Genomic DNA, 13401 nt, shown 5'->3' on the forward strand with positions numbered 1-13401 from the left:
TTCTATTGCACACTTCTATTTGGCTGTTTACAGTGTACAATTTGCCCATCTTGAAGGGCAGAGGTGTACCCTGGAATATATTAATAATCCTTCTGGCTTTGCTCTGGTCAACAAGTCAGAATCTTGTGACTAACCTGTTTACTGCCAGGATTGGTTGTTTATCATTATAGTTGTTATCCAATTCAATCTGATTTGTTTTCATTCATAGTGGTGCCTTTAAAGGGGTGTTGACCTTTACGTTAACCTTTAGTACGTCATAGAACGGCCAATTCTAAGAAACTTTTCAAATTATTACTTTTCCTAATTATTTTTCGGATTTTTGAATTATTTGCCTTCCAATGGGGGGTCACTGACACCATCTAAAAAAACGAATGTTCTGTAAGGCTGTTGAACAACCCTTTTAAACTATTGAGTAAAGGAATTTGTAATGAGATGTCAAATTGTTCTCACAGTACTAAAGGAATAGAAGTTTTCTGTTAGAGGCTCATGCCCCCCTTCTTCTTAGATTGCAAGCTGTATTGAGCAGACTCTCTATGTCAGTCAGCATGTGATCTGTATATTTGATGTATAAACCCTTCTATTATACACAGCTGTGAAATATGTTGGCACTTTATAAATATGTTTTTAGTAATACTTATAGTCAGCGCCAGGCCAACCCCGGCCAGGCGCCCAAGGCAGCCTGGCCGGTCGTAGAGGCCCACAGGTGCGCATGTGTGAAAACCTGTGCGCGTATGCGCACAAAAGTATGCAGCGGGGACCGGACTAAGGTGTAGGAGAAGCAGAGAAGGTGCGTGCCTGGTGCCCCCCAGCTTTGCGCCCTTGGCACGTGCCTCCCCCACCTACCCCTAATTCCTGCCCTTCTTATTGTTTTATCCGGAAGTCTATTATCTAGAAAACTCTGTATTAATTCATTTGTAATGGTTTCTATTTTCAATAATGACACAGTACACTGTACATGATTGTAACTAAACTATCTGTTGGCAAAACAATCCTATTGGACTTAATAATATATTTAAAGGTTTTTTGTTATACTTTATGTATGGGAATCCAAATTACAGAAAACCCCCTGATCTGGAAAACCCCTTTTCCCAAGTATTCTGGATAACAGATCTTATATCTGTACTAGACCATCTTACTGAACTTGATTAATTAGATTGACAAAGAGTAAATATAATTGGGAACTTCAACATCTATAGCTTTTCACCATCTTGGTTGACTGTTGTTGCTGTTACTGTGGGTTCATTCCCTTCTGCATATGGTACAGTGCCTTCTAAGACATTGGAGGCCCCAAATGAGGGTGCAGCCTTGGCTTCAGCAGCTAAAAAAAAGATTGCTCTGCGAGGCTACAGTTTTATTATTATTATTTCCTTTTATTACCCTCTCCTAATGTTATGAAAGTTTGCCATTCAAACAACTGTCTGGTAAATTGGAGCCTAGCAAAAAGATAATTGCTGAAATCCCAAACTGGAGATCTGCAGGACAAACAGCTAAAATACGAAAAAAAGCCTCACTATCACTCACCTTTACACCAAAGTTAATGTAAAGGTAAACTTGCCCTTTTATACATATATTCTATATAAAATGGCAGGCTTCAGTCCTATATATATATATATATATATATATATATATATATATATATATATATATATATATATATATATATATATATATATATATATATATATTATCCATCTGTATATAATTATGAGGCTGTCATGGTCATTATTGTGTGTTGTTTAAGGATTAAGAGATATATTTGCTCCCACCGCAACAACATTGAAAGCTTAAAGAGTAAATGAAGGTTCAGCACTGAGGTCACCTTCGGAAGAGATGCCTATATTTCTCTCCTCTTCCTCAGTGTAAATGCGCTCACTGGACCTGGGGCTTTTATCAGATCTCATGGCATTGTCAGTGCGTTTAAAGGTCTCTGTGTGGATGTTTCCTAAAGATAATGCTGATCTAATGAGAATGCAAGTTCATTGTCAAGTCTCCTGGTGTCTTACATTACTCCATGAAGTCTGAAGGACAAGTGACAAAATCTTTCTCAATTCTTAAATTGCATTTGGCAGCTGCCTGGCATTATGGGAAATACAGTATATGCACTGGGCCCCCTAATCTACCTAGGCCTCACTTACAGTAGCAGGATCTGCTTCTTCTAGCAATGCCCCTCTTTCCTTGAGTAGGTAAAGCAACATTCCCTCAGTGAACAATGGAGTGTTAAGCACTCTGTGTGCCTTGCTCATTGAGCTGCTCGGCAGCAGGGTGGCAGTAAATAAGCATGGAGAGCTGTGTTTTGGGAAGTAGGGGTCCGTATGGGTGACTTCCTGGGAACTTTTTTATTTATTAAGTAAAGAAACTTTCTAGGAAGGGGCCATATAAGACAGTGTGTACAGTGAGCAACATGGTGTCAGGAGCAGCAGCTGTAACTGGGGGATAGTGCATTAAGCAGGCCAAGATGGTATAGTAAGATAAGATGGAGTCAGGTAATAATAATCCAGGGAAGGAGTTGTGCACAGGGTTCATGGCCATGGTAAAAATGTGGCAGGGTATGGGCTACAGATGTGGCATATGTATAATAAAGTAACATTTTCCCTATTAACCCCTATTATAAAGTTAACACTGCATGTTATCGTTTTTGGCGGGAAACTGGGGAATACTGGATATCATGGCACTCAGTAGAGCCTTCTCATTGTTAGATGACTGTCATGTGGTAATCACGGCTAGTAGACAGGCTTGTTATGTGACTCTGAGCTCTGTCGCTTTCTAACTTCGCTACAGACTTATTGTGTCACTCAGTTTAGTGGGTGTGTCGCCTGAGACATAAACAAAGATGAGCATGGCAGCCACCCACTTCCCTCCAGTAATCCTATTATACAAGTCTGACAGAACAGGTAATCGGGACAACTGGTGTGACCTAGTATACACTCTTTGCTCTCATGTCAGCTCCTTATGGCCTTATGCAACAAGTCAGGTTACTTCCTGCCCCACAGACATAAACAAGGCCAACTGTACAAGAGGCAAAGGTCCCTAGTGAGCATATGCAGCCAGATAAACATCTCTAGGCTATCCCTAATATAAGCCATGGCAAGCTGCCAATTCATTTAAGAGAGGGCCAAGATGGCAGCCATTGATGGCCAATGTATGTGATCCAGAAAAGTACCAGACGAAACAGGTGTAAGAAAGACTAGTAAAAAGGCAAGTTACTATAATGTTACACAGTAAAAATGCACAGGGCTAATGTATCAACTTACTAGTAACCCATAGCAACCAGCAAAAGGGTTTGTTTTAAAACTCGAAGGAACAGCAACACAAAAAATGTATGCTTTTTTAAAGTCATGAAAATATCATGTAATATTGCCCTGCACTGGTAAAACTGATCTCCTTGCTTCAGAAACACTACTATAGTTTATATAAACAAGCTTCTGTGTAGGAATGGTGGAAATTGAAAAAATCTATATGGCACAGGTTAAATAGTGGATAACAGATAACACCATTATGTTTTACAGAGCTTATCTGCTATCTGCTGTGTAACCTGAGCCTTTTCTCCTTTGAATGGCTGCCCCCATTGCTACACAGCAGCTTATTTATATAAACAATAGTAGTGTTTTTGAAGTAAACACACCAGTTTTACTAGTGCAGGGCAACACTGCATTATATTTTTGATGTTACTGTTCCTTAAACTGAAAAAATGCATTGATGTAAGTTTACTCCGGGCGCTTCTCATTTACTATTTCTAGCTGTTTCTGAGATATTTGGATGTTTACCCGGGGCTAATACCAAGCTTTTAGCTCAACTGAAAATCAGCAATGTTAAATTTAAAGGGATCCTGTCATCAGAAAACATGTTTTTTTCAAAACGCATCAGTTAATAGTGCTACTCCAGCAGAATTCTGCACTGAAATCCATTTCTCAAAAGAGCAAACAGATTTTTTTATATTCAATTTTGAAATCTGACACGGGGCTAGACATTTTGTCAATTTCCCAGCTGCCCCTGGTCATGTGACTTGTGCCTGCACTTTAGGAGAGAAATGCTTTCTAGCAGGCTGCTGTTTTTACTTCTCAATGTAACTGAATGTGTCTCAGTGGGACATGGGTTTTTACTATTGAGTGTTGTTCTTAGATCTTCCAGGGAGCTGTTATATTGTGTTAGGGAGCTGTTATCTGGTTACCTTCCCATTGTTCTTTTGTTTGGCTGCTGGGGGGGGGAAAGGGAGGGAGTGATATCACTCCAACTTGCAGTACAGCAGTAAAGAGTGATTGAAGTTTATCAGAGCACAAGTCACATGACTTGGGGCAGCTGGGAAATTGACAATATGTCTAGCCCCATGTCAGATTTCAAAATTGAATATAAAAAAATCTCTTTGCTCTTTTGAGAAATGGATTTCAGCGCAAAATTCTGCTGGAGCAGCACTATTAACTGATTAATTTTGAAAAAAATGTTTTTCCCATGACAGTATCCCTTTAACTAAATTTAGAGAACGTGCAGGTACAGTTAGGGCTAAATTTTGCAATGTGCACATATTTTCGACGTATCACCAATGGGGACAAAAATGACTCCTTCGGCAACACTGGTGCCATTATATACTGTGACTCTTTGGCACATACATAGGCAACCTGTGCCACTCAAGCTGATTTTGAATCCCAATTTCCCAGCATCCTTTGTTACTATTAGGGGCAGATGCATCAAGGGTCGTATATCGAGGGTTAATTAACCCTCGATATTCGACTGGGGAATGAAAATTCTTCGACTTCGAATTTCGAAGTCGAAGGATTTTGCGCAAATACTTCGATCGAACGATCGAAGGAATAATCGTTCGATCGAACTATTAAATCCTTCTAATTGAATGATTCGAAGGATTTTAATCCAACGATCGAAGGATTATCCTTCGACCAAAAAAAGTTAGGCAAGCCTATGGGGACCTTCCCCATAGGCTAACATTGAGTTCGGTAGCTTTTAGGTGGCGAACTAGGGGGTCGAAGTTTTTTTCTTAAAGAGACAGTACTTCGACTATCGAATGGTCGAATAGTCGAACGATTTTTAGTTCGAATCATTCGATTTGAAGTTGAAGTCGAAGGTCGAAGTAGCCCATTCGATGGTCGAAGTAGCCACAAAAACACTTTGAAATTCAAAGTTTTTTTTCTTCTATTCCTTCACTCGAAGTTAATGAATGGGCCCCTTAGTGTCAGAATCTTAGATTCTGAGACCCCAGGTCTGTATAGGATACATGATATATATATATATATATATATGAACATTTATTTTATAAAGACAAAAAATAGAGAACTGCCATTAACGAAATTTAGTAGAACAAAATGTTAAGTAGATTAGAATATTGCTACATATCCCTGTAGAGTGAAATGTTCTACATTATTTCACCAGCACATAACCTTTCATCCAAACAGTATTTTCACTGTTCCTGTAGAACATACCCCCAGAATTTGGCCCCCATCCAGGTCTGGAATGAGAACCCCCGATCCTACCAGTATTGTGCGCTATTTCTGTAGAACATACCCCCATCCTACCATTATTGTGCACTATTCCTGTAGCAGATATACCCCCATCCTACCAGTATTCTGCACTATTCCTCTAGAATTTACCCCCCCCATCCTTCCAGTATTGTGCACTATTCCTGTAGAATTTACCCCCCATCCTACCAGTATTGTGCACTATTCCTGTAGAATTTACCCCCCCATCCTACCAGTATTGTGCAGTATTCCTGTAGAATTTACCCCCCCATCCTGCCAGTATTGTGCACTATTCCTGTAGAATTTACCCCCCATCCTACTAGTATCGTGCACTATTCCTGTAGAACATACCCCCCATCCTACCAGTATTGTGCACTATTCCTGTAGAACATACCCCCATCCTACCAGTATTGTGCACTATTCCTGTAGAACAAACCCCCCATCCTACCAGTATTGTGCACTATTCCTGTAGAATTTACCCCCCCATCCTACCAGTATTGTGCACTATTCCTGTAGAATTTACCCCCCCATCCTACCAGTATTGTGCACTATTCCTGTAGAATTTACCCCCATCCTACCAGTATCGTGCACTATTCCTGTAGAATTTACCCCCATCCTACCAGTATCGTGCACTATTCCTGTAGAATTTACCCCCGATCCAACCAGTATCGTGCACTATTCCTGTAGAATTTACCCCCGATCCAACCAGTATCGTGCACTATTCCTGTAGAATTTACCCCCCCATCCTACCAGTATTGTGCACTATTCCTGTAGAATTTACCCCCCCATCCTACCAGTATCGTGCACTATTCCTGTAGAACATACCCCCCATTCTACCAGTATTGTGCACTATTCCTGTAGAACATACCCCCCATCCTACCAGTATTGTGCACTATTCCTGTAGAACATACCCCCCATCCTACCAGTATTGTGCACTATTGCTGAAGAACATACTCCCAGCCCAATCCTACCAGTATTATGCACTATTTTTAGAGCACATACCAATAATCTTACCAGTATTGTGCAAATGTGCACTATTACTGTAGCACATTCCAATAATCTTACCTGTAAAACATACCCCCCATTGTTTTGTGAGCTTTTTTTATACCAGAAGCACACTCATTAATCACACCAGTCCCACCAGTCTAAACTAGCATTGGGCTGAGGAAATGCGGCATCCTGATTGGCTGGCCTGATCACCTCAGCCTCCTCCCTAAGACTAAATCACAAATAAGATCCAGCATGGCTGCAGGAGGGACAGGCGTATTCACTTCCTTACGCAAAAAAGGGCACTGCCGGGGGGAGGCGGTCAGTATGAGCGAGTAATAAGGCTGCATGATAGTGACCCACAGTCGGGGGCACAAGGACAGACGGAAGGCCCCGTGCCAGTAGCAACAGCAGCCGGATCAGAGGGGGATGTACATAGCGGGGCTGTGGGGAGCTGCTGATGTGTCCGCTGCTGCTCTATGTCACTGTGCGTGTCACTGCCCCCCCCACGCATCTCTACTCCAGCTGTCGCACGTATACTCTAGCGACTGTCGCACGTATACTCTAGCGATCTGCCGCTGCTCAGGGATCCCTACTGCGGGCTCTGCTCCCCACCGACACTGTGAGTAAGTAAGTGAGGGGTCGCTGGCTGTGCAGGGCCAGTACATGGGCATGAATGGGATTTAAAGACAGATATATTTGTTCCCTACCTGGGTCTGATCCAAGACAAATCCGTCTTCATTCCCTGGCCAATGTTAATATGCCTTTTTATGCAATATTAGTTAGTAGCCTTTAGCCTCTTTTAGGGCAATACACTAAGGGCCATACTAATATCCTTACAAATGTCAGCTGAGTGTATAAGATGCAGTGTATTTGTATTGATTTAGCAGAAAAATTTGTGTGTGTGTGTGTGTGCTCCCTAGCTGTTGTGGTGTTAGGGTATTCTGGGATTTGTAGTTCAATGACAAGGCCATTGTCTATAAATGTGGGACTATATCTATCTATCTATCTATCTATCTATCTATCTATCTATCTATCTATCTATCTTCATCATCTCTATCTATCATCTGTTTTTAGTTTTGAGGTGTTTGTGGTCCCTCTGCCGTTGCTGGAGGATGCTGGGAATTGTAGTGAAACAAAAGATAGGGCCATTGATCAGTAGCATAATACCTGTGGAATGGGCAGCTGAATGTATGTAGGTGCATCATATAGTCATGTGTAGGGTACAGGCATGTCAAATGTATGCTCTTGTTACTGCTGCTGAGCTATACAAGCTTTCAAGGGATGCTGGGAGTTGTAGTTCTGCAAATGACAGATGTTGGTTGGGTTTCTTAAAATAGGCATGGTGTTTTCATGTTTATGTATGTACTGCTTCTTTCATTCATGTTTCTGTATGGCAATAGGATCACTTTCTTGGTACAAACAATCCGCGAATAGAGTATGTTATTTAAATGCAGCCAGGGCAAACAGAACACAGTAGTAGTACACACAGGGCGGGGAGGCCGTCTAGCTGTTGAATTCCAAACTGTATGCAGGAATAGCCAGAGGATGTTGGGAGTTGTAGGCCCTTCAATATGGGATATGGGTGTTTTGCTATTTGTTTGTTTTCCATTTTTAAAATTGGGCATCAAAATATCCGGGTTCGGGTTGCAGCCTGCGGGTTGGGTCTGGGTCTTAGAAATTGGTTCCGCGCAGGACTCTAGTAGGCAGGTGGGTGGAAAAATAATGCTGAGACTTCAATGTAGGTAGGTATGTGGCTGGCCAGCCGGGCCCTATAGGTGGGTAGATGGTTGGGCAGTTCTAAGACAGTGCTACAGATAGGTAGTTGCTAGGCATTGCTAAGTCCGAACTGTAGGTAGCTAGCTGGCCATCCAACGGGCTTCCACGATCGATATCTGGCCTGAATGTCGGCCAGATCTCGATCGGGCAGGTTAAAAAAATCCTGTCTGATCGTGGCTGCATCTATGTGTGTATGCGGTCCTGCGATCCAACCGATCCTATCGGATCCATTATGATCTGATCGTTGGGCCCTAGGGCCCACGATCGGATCAGCCCGATATCACCCACTTCAATGTGGGCATTTCGGGGAGACATCGCCAAACGAGCGGATCTCGGCCGAGTAATGCTATGACTGAACTTTAGATTGGTGGGAAGGTAGGTTGCTGTGCAATGCCAAGTTTGCACTTTTGGTGGGTAGATAGTTGGCCAATGCTAACATTGCACTGTAGGGAGGTAGGTAGGTGGCTGGCTAATGCTAAATATGCTATGTGGGTAGGTAGGTGGCTGACCAGTGCTAAGGCTGCACTGTAGATTGGTGAGTAGGTACGGTAGGTATGCTTTTTAGGTGGGTAGGTTGCTTGGAAAGCAGCTCAAAGACTGTGATTGCAGTGGAACTGTTGCCCTTTAAATGGCTATGCTGGCAGTGAGAGGGAACAGGCAGCTCTGTTACTATTTCCTACAGACGAGGAGGAGGCGCTGAGAGCTTCTTCATTACGCTCAAGTGTTTTTTTTCAAAGGCAGGATACGTGCAGTGAGCGTGATTGCGCCTGATGCCTGAATGGGGAAGGTGAAGGACAGGAGAGGCGTTTGCCTTATTACACACAGGCAGGTGACTGTTCACTAGCAACAAAGGGGAACAGAGGTGAGAGGTGCACAATGTAAAAGCCTCTCAGGCAATACGAAAACTCCCGGCCTCCCTATCCATTTACTGCATCTGCAGCACCATTTCCCTAGGGAGACTCTGAATCTAGAGGTTATTCAAAATATTCAAAATAAACCCACAGTGCAGTGTGTGTGTGTATATATATATATATATATATATATATATATATATATATATATATATATATATATATATATATATATATATATATATATTTGTGCTTAAAGGGATTCTGTCATGATTTTTTTATTTATTTCTAAATTACACTGTTTACACTGCAATTAATTCACTCTGCAATATAAAATTCCTGAAATATTAGTGTGTAGGTGCCATCTCGGGTCATTTTGCCTGGTCATGTGATTTCATAAAGATCCAGCACTTTAGGATGGAACTGCTTTCTGGCAGGCTGTTTTTTCTCCTACTCAATGTAACTGAATGTGTCTCAGTGGGACCTGGATTTTACTATTGAGTGCTGTTATCTTGTGTTGGGGAGCTGCTATCTGGGTACTTTCACCATTGTTCTGTTGTTAGGCAGCTGGGGTGGGGTTGATATCACTCCAACTTGCAGTACAGAAGTAAAGAGTGACTCAAGTTTATCAGAGCACAAGTCGCATGACTGGGGGCAGCTGGAAAAATGACAATATGTCTAGCCCCATGTCAGATTTCAAAATTAAATATAAAAAAATCCGTTTGCTCTTTTGAGAAACGGATTTCAGTGCAGAATTCTGCTGGATCAGCACTATTAACTGATGCATTTTGAGAAAAACGTTTTTTCCACATGACGGTATCCCTTTAAGGGCCAAATTGTGTTGATTGGACAGATCTGCTCATGTAATCTCTATCTATAGGGTTGTGGGTTTATGCAACTGTGGATCGTCATGGGTGGAATAAGGTTTGTGTGACAGCAGTGTGCCCCCTTCCCATTCACTTGGGTCTGTCTTGGGTTATACATCTGTCAAGTGTTTTTATGTTTTATGACTATCCTCTGCCCTAAAAAGAATCTGGTGAGAAGATTACCCTGCTGCACAGATTTATCATGTAGACATATGATGCCAAACTCATAAACCTCGGTCACTGAGCTACATAGTATGGAGGGGGGGGGGTCATATACATTGAATAGATTATGATATAATATGTAATAACTGCAGCAGTCACCAGGGACTCCATCAGAAACCACCCCTTTAAGGATTGTGCAACATTTACAACTTTTCTATAAGATACAGTATATACAATTGTGCAGTTAAGGTACCAATTATCCTAAGTGATAGCCAGGGCCACTATCACGGGGGTACAGGGGGGACAGTTGTCCTGGGCCCGGTAGATTTCAAGTTTAAAGGGGGGCCTGGCTGTGCCGCACATCCTGGATTAGCTAGGCCCCCCTTAAAGGGGTGGTTCACCTTCAAGTTAACGTTTCATATATTATAGAATGGCCAATTCTAAGCAATTTTTAAATTGGTCTTTATTTTATATAGTTTTTTTTTTTTAATTATTTGCCTTCTTCTTCTGACTCTTTCCAGCTTTCAAATGGGGGTCACTGACCCCATCTAAAAACAAATGCTCTGTAAGGCTACACATTTATTGTTATTGCTCATTTGTATTACTCCTCTTTCTATTCAGGCCCTCTCCTTTTTCTATTCCAGTCTCCTATTCAAATCAATGCGTGGTTGCTAAGGTCTTTTTGATCCTAGCAACCAGATTGATGAAACTGCAAACTGGAGAGCTGCTGAATAAAATGTTATATAACTCAAAAACCACTAGTATTAAAAAATGAAAACTAATTGCAAATGATCTCAGAATATCACTCTGCATAATACTAAAAGTAAGTGAACAGACCCTTTAAATGTTGCTCTCCCCTCTTGTATGTCTGGAGGCAATATTACGATACACCATTAGCCAGAGCACCAGGAGCTGGATGTATTGCACTTTTGTTTTAGGTCTGCAAATTCCTTCTCCATTGCCAGAATAATCTCGGCTTCAGTAGCCTGGAACTCACCCAAGAGCAATAAATCAACGTAAGGAGCATTGAGACCCTTTACATGTGCAGTATGTTATGCTCATACCCAGCCATGGCACAAAGCACTGTGTGTCTTTCAGCCATTTAAACCTTTTAAATCAGTCACCTTTTTTTTCGGTTTCTGCTTTACATGCGAGCCTCAGGAACCGATCACTCCCAGCAGCTTAGAGGGCTGCAGAGAGTTGCTGTTTAGAAGAAACTTTTAGTAGAACACGAAACAGGACTGTTTGTGTGTGGCGTTATTCAGCTTAAGGGTGTGGTTCACATTTAAGTTAACTTTAGTATGTTATAGAATGGCCAGTTCTGATCAACTTTTCAATTGGTCTTCATTATTACATTTTTATAGCTTTTCAATTAATTGCCTTCTTCTGACTCTCTCCAGTTTTCAAATGGAGGTCACTGACCCCATTTAAACAATGGCTACAAATATATTGTTACTGCTACTTTTTATTCTGTAAGGCCTGAGTGATGGAAATGTCTCAGTAGGGGAGATGCTTGTTAAGCTATGGACCTTAAAGAGATTGCTGACCTTTAAATTAACTTTTACTATGAAGTAGAGTGATAGCCTTCCTTTTTTCTTCCATAGCGATAAGGTTGGCCTCATCCCTTTCCATGTAGATGCAGGGTAGAACTGGGAGTTCAGGGCCCACTAGGGCTGCCACCTCAGGGGCTCCTCAGGCAGCACCCAATGCTGCAACTCTCACACCCCCCTCTCCTTTAACGTCTGTCCTTAGGGGTTACAATCTGGGTACGGTGATGGGGGGCACGGTGAGCATACAGTGTCTTAGGTGGGGCGTGGGACTGGCTTGGTGGGGCTTATTGGGTTTTTTCCCTGGTGTCCTGCTGTCCCAGTCCAACCATGTGCATATTTTTTTACATTTTGTTTGGGCTAAGGGAATTTCAGGACTTTATTGTATCCAGTGGTTTAATAATAAAAAAAAAATAAAATAAAAAAATAAATAATATACACACACACACACACACACACACACACACACACACACACACACACACACACACACACACACACACACACACACACACACACACACACACACACACACGCCATGAATATCTTGTAAATTATATCCTTATAAACGGTGAGTTCTGATGTCATCAGTTATAAACTATGAGTTCTGATGTCATTTCAGTCACATGACTCACTGAGATTTGTGTATTATAATAAATAATGTACCCCCAGTTGCAAAATATGAGGATATTAGATCCTTATATTTTACAAGAGGGGATACTTTATTCACTATATATCATAAACCGTAAGGGATCCGAAGTCCTAGGTCTTGTGAAAAAAAAATTATGTTTATTCTCAACGTTTCGACATGAGCCGTCATCAGGAGGTGCTCACGTCTTAGAGCCGAAATTTTGAGAATAAACATCATTTTTTTTTCACAAGACCTAGGACTGCGGATCCCTTAATGTTTATGATATTACTAGATATTAAGCCCGTTAAAATAACGGGCGCTAGAACATATGTAGTCAAACATTCGCCAGAGACGGTCCGTGGGGCACATGCGCAGTAGCGCAATCCCACGGACACAGGGACTGGACGCAGAGACACTTCAACTTTATTATATAGGATGACTGATTGTTCCAGCACCTAGGCATTATTTTGTGTTCTGTGTGCACCGGCCCATTGAACTGTGTGTGTATATATATATATATATATATATATATATATATATATGAAATGGCTGGACCCAGAGGTTCTTGCGCATTCTGACACTTTTAAAATAATCAATAAGACTTGAAACGTGTTTATTTTTAGATGCTGCTCCTACAAACCTGCCACCTCTACTGGCTGAACAGAACCTTGGTGTCAGCCTTTTATATCTCCTCCTGGTCAATATTTAAAGTCTCTAGGGTGCTGCAGATCTTCTTGCAAGGTCCTTATCTCCCATAGGAAGGCAGTTCATTCAAGAAGGATTTCAATAATAAACTTTAAAGAGGTGTAATTTTAAAAACTGCCCAGGCTTCCTGAAACATAATCCCTCCCCCACTTGATCGTTAATGGGTAATAAAAAACAATAAAGGAATCTGGCTTCCACCGCAGGATGGCTATAGCCTTGGACTTGGCCATTCTTCACATTCACTGCTGTCCGATGTTACTTAGATCAGAGATCAACATCGGCGAGAGGTGTTACCTAATATATAACAGAAGTGCTTGTCCGTCTCCTGTCAATATCTCTGTACATTATGGCCATAGCTCTGTAGCTTCAAATAACAAAGTGTAATATAAGGTGTAGTACTAATTAATA

The 13401-nt window shown here is 41.5% G+C and overlaps 1 protein-coding gene across 6 annotated transcripts in view; it reads left to right on the forward strand.

Moving 5' to 3' along the window:
* Positions 1-13401, forward strand: part of lpin1.L (lipin 1 L homeolog) — a 96859-nt gene that overhangs the window by 32115 nt on the left and 51343 nt on the right. Inside the window, exon 1 of one of the 6 annotated variants that reach the window (XM_041563555.1) lies at positions 6681-7082. The exons of 3 other annotated variants lie outside the window; for them this stretch is intronic. The gene's annotated coding sequence lies outside the window, so the exon portion shown is untranslated. Of the gene's footprint in view, positions 1-6680; positions 7083-13401 lie in introns of those variants that run through there. 2 more of the 6 variants (XM_041563553.1, XM_041563554.1) reach the window with 2 other exon arrangements.

Source organism: Xenopus laevis, chromosome 5L, assembly GCF_017654675.1.
Source record: "Xenopus laevis strain J_2021 chromosome 5L, Xenopus_laevis_v10.1, whole genome shotgun sequence".
NCBI classification, from domain to species: domain Eukaryota; kingdom Metazoa; phylum Chordata; class Amphibia; order Anura; family Pipidae; genus Xenopus; species Xenopus laevis.